This window comes from Prionailurus viverrinus, chromosome A1 (genome assembly GCF_022837055.1).
Source record: "Prionailurus viverrinus isolate Anna chromosome A1, UM_Priviv_1.0, whole genome shotgun sequence".
In the NCBI taxonomy this organism is placed as follows: Eukaryota; Metazoa; Chordata; class Mammalia; order Carnivora; family Felidae; genus Prionailurus; species Prionailurus viverrinus.
Window position 1 is genome coordinate 33,623,346 of NC_062561.1, and position 7,868 is coordinate 33,631,213.

Below are 7,868 nucleotides of genomic sequence, written 5' to 3' on the forward strand. Positions count from 1 at the left end.
AAAAGGACAAAGGTTTTATTGGGGCTTGGGGGCAGTTGGTGAGGTAATGGCTATGGCCTCAGCCGATTGGCTGGGGAAGGGTCCGAGTCCTGTTAGGCAGGTGAGGGGGGGTTACTCAAGGGGAGGAGGTGTGGTCAAGGTGAAGGACACAGAACAAGATGAAGTCGGCCGGCGTAGGCCCGCCCTTTCACTTAGTAGTAAATTTATAGAAAGGATCATTATATGATTAAATGTATCTTAGAATTAATAAAATGTAGCAAATGGAACAATTATCCATTTTGTTTCTCCATTGAAAAAAGGTGATAGTTATATGGCTTTTGTTTCTAATATTGATTTATACTCACAGATATATCTGCAGTATGCTAAACTTGTACCATAAAATAATAAGAGATATTAGGGAGAATATATAACACTCTTTTTCCCTTCATATATTACTGCATACATACAATAAATGATAGAATTTGAGCAATCCTTGGGTATCTTTTGGTTATCTTGGCATGTAAACTTTTAAATAAAATATGGCATGACTGGAATCTACCACTAATAACATTAAATGTAACATTTATTAAATTATTGTATACAGTATTTATCTCATGTTTCCATCCTATGCTCTTTATGAGCTTTCTAGTAGAATGTTTTATTCCTTTCATCATTTTAAAGTAATTTTATTACATTATATTGACATCCTTAAATCTGGTAATAAAGTCCTTACAGTAATGTAATATGATTCTGTAATGTTTTCTTTCTGATAATAAATAAAGATATGTTTAATAAGGTATGCCTAAGTAAAATCATATATATTACATTACATTTTTATCAGTGAAACAGTGTCATTTTAGGAGCCAGGATCAAAGATGTGCTGGAAATATAAGTGATGTAATTTCTGGGTTTTCACCTAAGCTGAAATACTGCATGAAAGAATATATTCTCTTTGAAATTACCATTATTGCTTCAAATAAATGGTAACTGAGAATGTCTGAATACTTTTCTCAAAATTATGGCTTTAGCTATGGTATGATACACTGTTGGTCAGATGAGAGGGCTATAGAACTTTTTAAGCATCCAGTAGTCTATTGAATTTGGATATAATATAATTCCTTTAAAGTTTAGTACATTCTTTTAAATTTAAACAGAGGAAGTCTTTCCATACTACTCAGCCATATGCAGTATTAATATTTTGGTGCTCTTTCTTGCTAACTTACCAGATCCAATTTGATTATTCATTATTGTCGAGTTCTTTTGGTAGATATCAATATCAATAATCTCACATAATTAAAGGTAGGTTAGGACATATTTCCTTTTCCTCACAACTGAGACACCAGGTGTTTTATTACAGTAAAAACAAATCTCATATTAAATTCTTCCACAAAAGCAGGTATTGACAATTTGACACAAAAAATAACCATGTAACTTTATCTTGGAGGTTTGATAGAAACACAGCTATCTACTCGGACAAGTATTTTTAGAGTTGACTGTAGGCAGATATGATAATACTGTATTTTAGGATTCAAGTAATATTCTAGTCTGGCCATGGATAGAATTATCTCCTCTGTTCATGATAAAATGTGGACTTCTTCAGAGTTCTAGGACTGTGACACAACCCCAAAGGGTGAGAATAGTTCAGTATTACATATTTTCTACCATGCTCAGTTTTTAAAACTTTGCAACTTACACCAACTGTTTGAAAGAGGACTTCACATGGATATCAGTGATCAGTTTCATAATTTTACAAAGTTATGATCTTTGTCAAGCCTTAATCACACCATCAACAGGTTTATACTGGGAAAATCTGAATGTCAATCTAAGTTTATTTGATGAAATATTGCTGAAAACCTTCTTCAATAACATGTTTATCCATGTTAGATTAGACCAGCACTTGCAGTATGCTAGGTTAGGAAAACTGACTCCACTGGGTACAAAAGGACTTGGGTTACTGTATCAATGTGGCCTTTATTTAAATAGGTAAGTTCCTAGGAAGCCCCAAAAGACAAATTAATAAAAAAATAAGAAGGAAGAGATGGGGGAGAAGGGGAACCTGTCTGATTAAGGGGCACTGAACCAAGAAGCAGTGGAGTTTGAGAAGCCAGCAGCTCCAGGTTCCACATCAATGGCCCCATTGGCCAAAGTTGGGAAGAGGGGTCCTGGTCTTCGGCTTCTACACTGGGTCCTGTTTTGACAACAAACATGTCTCAGCCTGTCAGAAATAGAAAGGTCATTGATTATTCAGTTTCAGGAATCTGATGATGATGAAGACTATGGAAGAGATTTAGACACTCCAGCTAAGAAAATTCAATCATCTTCCTGAGAAGTTAAAATTAACTTCTTGAATGAATTCATAAGAAGACAGTGAGAACTCAGAAGAAAAAGATGTGGAGACCAAGAAGGATAATTCTCACTCAGAGGACAGTTTGAAGATGCAAAACAAGGTCACAAAAGTGTGTTCCAGCAATGGCAGGCAGGCTCTAAAGTAGCTTCCAAACACAGAGAGAGGCTCATAGAAGATGTGGGCAGTGGAGAAGAACAAGAAGTGGAGGATGAGGCACCATTCCATGAGAAAGATTCTGGCTGAGATGATTTCCTAATAGAAGACAATAATGAAAGTGACTATGGCAGTTCAAAAAATAAAAACAGGGGTGCCTGGGTGGATCAGTTGGTTATGGGCCTGAATCTTGATTTTCACTCAGGTCATGATCTCACAGTTGGTTGGATTGAGCCCTGTGTTGAACTCTGTGCTGGCAGCATGGAGGAGCCTGCTCGGGATTCTCTCCCTTCCTCTCTCTCTCTGCCCCTCCCTTGCTCGTGCACTCTCTCTCTCTCTCTCTCTCAAAATGAATAAATAGACTTTAAAGTTATTTAAAAATAGAAAAGAAAAAAAAAAAAAACCAAAAAGATGACTAAAAAGTCCAAACCTGAAAGAAAAGTAAAGCAAATTCCCAAACTCAAGCTAAAGGCTGCAGTGACACCAATCCCCGTGAAAGAAAGGCAAAGGGAAGAAGGCTGTCTCCAACAGCTTCCAGGGCATCAAAGGAAAAGACTCCTTCTCCCAAAGAGGAGGAACCAGAAAGCTCTCCAGAAAAGAAACCTTCTGCAAGCCCTCCACCTGAGAAATTTGGAGATGAAGGATCTGAAGATGAAGCACAGTTTGGGCAGCATTAAAAAAGTGATGATGGTTTGGGGAGAGATTTTATCTGAAAAAAAAGAAAAAAGAAAAAGGGGGAAACAAACAAAACCTACTTAAGACAGAACATGGTTTTGGTTATAGCTTGACACATGGGCTTTCAATGTTTTTCCTTTTTCTTGAAGCTAACATTTTCTTTTTCTTTGTTTTCTTTAAAGAAAACTCTTGTATGTTTAACTTACCTTTTATCTGTTGGTCCTCTCTTTGCCATCACGTCCATCCCATCTCTTCCCAATGGAAGCCATGTCCAAGGAATCACTGGATTGACTGCTTCATCTTTTTATTTTTAGTGGAAGGTGTACCACAGTTGTAAAGCAGTAAGATTTGAAATGAACACTATGGAAATTTTGCTTTTTTTCTAAATGGTAGCAAGTTGAACAATAATCAAAAAATGTAGAAGTGTTTTAGTTAAAAATGATTGCTTCTTTCTCTACCTGGACTTAAAAAAATATCACTTGTCATCTAATACAAGTTTATACCTATATACAGAGTATAAATGTCTAAAAAAAAACAACAAAAACAAAAAACTTCCACTGATGAAGCAGGTAGGAGATAAAGATGAATTCTGAATTATTACTAAAAGTATTCACATTTTTTTATCTTGGGGGCAGGGCAGGAAATGGTGTTATCTGACCTGTTTGAGAGTCTTTTTGTTTTGCTTTGTTTTTAATTTCATCACTTGTTAGCCCCAAGGGACCCAGAATCAGAGCTGCCCAAAACCATCCTTTTATCTTGATACAGTCTTTAAGGAACTTAAAAAAAAAAATAGTCAAGGGCCACCAAAACCTAAATCACTCTTAGTTTCCTATTTCATTGTCTAATGGTTCCTGTTTTTACTTTTTTTTTTATTTTTGTTTTTAATTTCTGAGAGACTGAGGAGACAGAGCACGAGCAAGGAAGGGCAGAAAGAGAAAGGGAGACACAGAATCCAAAGCAGGCTCCAGGCTCTGAGTGGTCAGCACAAAGCCCAATGCAGGGCTCAAACCTATGGACCATGAGATCATGACCTGATCCAAAGTTGGACACTTAACTGACTGTACCACCCAGGCACGCCTGTTTTTAAATATATGTGTGTGTGTGTGTGTGTGTGTGTGTGTGTACATTCTGCTTCTTGGATAAAATTTTACCAAGTATCAAAAATAAATACATACATAAAAAAACCCAAAAAACAAAAAGCAAACCTAGAATTTAAATGGCAAGATCTAGACACCAGAGTGGATTTCTTTTTAACTGACAATGTTTAGGTTTTAAGCAAATAAAGTACCAATCAATGTGAAACTTAACAGCAAAAGCATACTGATAAAACTAAATGATTTTATATACAAGACAGTCTTATGACATAATACCCTAAAGGTTTCTGAAGATGACTGTCTGCTAGGAATGAGGACTATTTTTTTTTTTATCTAAAGAATTCCTCGGGGCGCCTGGGTGGCGCAGTGGGTTAAGCGTCCGACTTCAGCCAGGTCACGATCTCACTGTCCGTGAGTTCGAGCCCCGCGTCGGGCTCTGGGCTGATGGCTCAGAGCCTGGAGCCTGTTTCCGATTCTGTGTATCCCTCTTTCTCTGCCCCTCCCCCGTTCATGCTCTGTCTCTCTCTGTCCCAAAAATAAATAAACGTTGAAAAAAAAAAAAATTTAAAAAAAAAAAAAAAAATAAAGAATTCCTCAATCCAATTAAAAGAGCATTACTGTAATCACTGTAGATGGAGAAAAGTTGCCTTGTTGCGGAAGGATGAAAAACAAGAGAATATCAGGGTTATAGTATGACGAATTCACATACAACAATTCATCCATTGAAAAATTGCAAAAAGAAAAAAAAAATGTTCCTAGTCAACAATGGTAGATCTGGATGAATTGAATTTCGTCAATTCATATGATGATAGATTTGATAAGGGCTATGACTAGGTTATTTTCGGATATTGAAGAGAGTTTAAATAGCAATCTGAAACAAAGAAAAGAAACAATTCATAATTTCATTCCCAAGTAGCTACAGTGATATGTTAAATCACTTTAATAAAATAATAATTATTTTTTTTATTCTTTATATTTTTATTTTTTAGAGTACAGTTGACACATGATGTTACATTAGTTCCAGGTGTACAATATAGCAATTTGGCAAGTTTATATATTATGCTGCGTTTATTTTTATTTTTTTAATGTTTATTTACTTTTGAGAGACAGAGAGACAGAGACAGAGTGTGAGTGGGGGAGGGGCAGAGAGAGAGGGAGACAGAATCCCAAGCAGGCTCCAGGCTCTGAACTGCCAGCACCGAGCCTGATGCAGGGCTCGAACCCACAAACTGTGAGATCATGACCTGAGCTGAAAGTCAGACCCTCAGCCAACTGAGACACCCAGGTGCCCCCATTATGCTGTGTTTATAGGTGTAGCTTCCATCTGTCTTGATACATTACTATTAATATCATTGCTTATATTCCTTCTGCTGTGCCTTTTATTCTCATGATTTATTCATTCCATAACTGGAGCTTGTATCACCCACTCCCATTCACCCATTTTGCTGAACTCCCCAACTCCCTTCCCCTCTGGCAATCATCAGTTCTGTGGTTTTTTTTTTTTTAATGTTTATTTACTTTTAACAGAGCGAGTGGGGGAGGGACAAGAGAGAGGGAGACACAGAATTGGAAGCAGGCTCCAGGCTCTGAGCTGTCAGCACAGAGCCTGACCCGGGGCTGGAACTCACAAACTGTGAGATTGTGACCTGAGCTGAAGTCGGACACTTAACTGACTGAGCCACCCAGGTGTCCCTGTTCTCTGTGTTTTGAAGTCTGATTCTGTTTTGTTTTGTTTTGTTTTGGTTTGGTTCAGCTTACGAGTGAAATAATATGGGATTTGTCTTTTTGCACCTAAATTATTTCACTTAGCATAATACCATCTAGGTCCATTCATGTTGTCTCATATGTCTCATATGTCATGATCTCATATTTCTATGGCTGAATAATATTCTAAATATGTATGTATATTTATATTTGTACATTATATATTTTGCTATATATGTATATTTATTTATACACACATACATACATACATATGTACACCACATCTTCTTTATCCATTCATCTGTTGATGGACACTTAAGTTGTTTCCAATCTTGGCTACCATAAATAATGCTGCAATAAACATAGGGGTGCATATATACTTTTGAATTAGTGTTTTTTATTCTTTTTAAATGTATTTATTTTTGAGAGAGAGAGAGAGAACACAAGGGGGAAGGGACAGAAAGAAAGAGAATTCCAAGCATACTTTTTACTGTGAATGCAGAGCCCCATACAGGGCTCAGACCCATGAACTGCAAGATCATGACCTGAGCTGAAACCAAGGGTCAGATGCTTAACCAAGTGAGTCCCCAGGTGCTCCTAGTGTTTTGTATTCTTTGGGCATATATCCAGTAGTGCACTTACTGGATCATGTATGTGGTAGTTCTATTTTTAATTTTTTCAAGAAACTCCATACTGTTTTCCATAGAGCTATATCCATCAAAGTGTACAAGGGTTCATCTCTGCACATCCTCACCAGTATTTGTTATATATTATCTTCTGACTTTAGCCATCCTAACAGGTATAAGGTGATGTTTCACTATGCTTTTGATTTTCATTTCCCTGATAATTAATGATGTTGACCATCTTTTCATGTGTCTTGTCTATCTGTATGGTTTCAATGGAAAAAATGTCTACTCAGGTCATCTGCCCATTTTTTAATCAGATTGTTTTTTTGGTATTGGGTCATATAAGTTCTGTTTATATTTTGAATATAACCCCTTATTATATATATCATCCACAGAGATCTTCTCCTATTCAGTAGGTTGCCTTTTTCTTTTTCTGGTGGTTTTCTTGTTGCACAAAAGCTTTTTATTTTGATGCAGTCCCAATAGTTTATTTTTGCTTTTGTTTCCCTTACCTTAGGAGACATATCTAGAAAAATGTTACTATGGCTGATGTCAGAGAAATTACTTTGTGTTCTCTCCTAGGATTTTTATGGTTTTAGGTCTCACGTTTAGAGTTTATTTTTGTGTATGGTGTTAAAAGGTGGACCAGTGTCATTCTTTTACTTGTCCAGTTTTCCCAGTACCATATATTGAATATGCTTTTTCTTCATTGTATATTCTTGCCCCTTTTTCATAAATTTATCTTATAATCATGGATTTATTTCTGAGCTCTCTATTCTGTTATTGTGATCTATGTATCTATTTTTGTGCCAGTACCATACTGTTTTGATTACTATAGCTTTGTGGTATATATCGAAATCTGGAATTGTGATAGCTCCAGTTTTGTTCTTCTTTCTCTACATTGCTTTGGTTATTTGGGATCTTTAGTGGTTCCATGCAAATTCTAGGATTATTTTTTCTAGTTTTGTGAAAAATGCAATTGGTGTTTTGATAGGGATTGCATTGAATCTGTAGATTTTGGGGGTTAATATGGACATTTGAACAATGAAAATAATTTTATAATTCTATAAGTGGTCTATCACAAAGCAGAAACAAGGAAAATTATGTTGAAAAATTATGATTTCTAGGTAAGAGTTTTAGAGGAAACCTAAGTAAAGAACTGATCATTATCATTCCTATGGAGTACAAAGTGCATCCCATAGAGATGACTAGCTCTGCACAATCAGCAGAAAGAAGTTCTACTTTAGAGATGAAAGCTAATCAATGTAGATGAAATTATAGATCTCTTAA

At 36.1% G+C, this 7,868-nt stretch overlaps 1 pseudogene; it reads left to right on the top strand.

Moving 5' to 3' along the window:
* Nucleotides 1-2,184: 2,184 nt before the first annotated feature.
* Nucleotides 2,185-3,156, top strand: LOC125163562 (nuclear ubiquitous casein and cyclin-dependent kinase substrate 1-like; annotated as a pseudogene).
* Nucleotides 3,157-7,868: the final 4,712 nt, after the last annotated feature.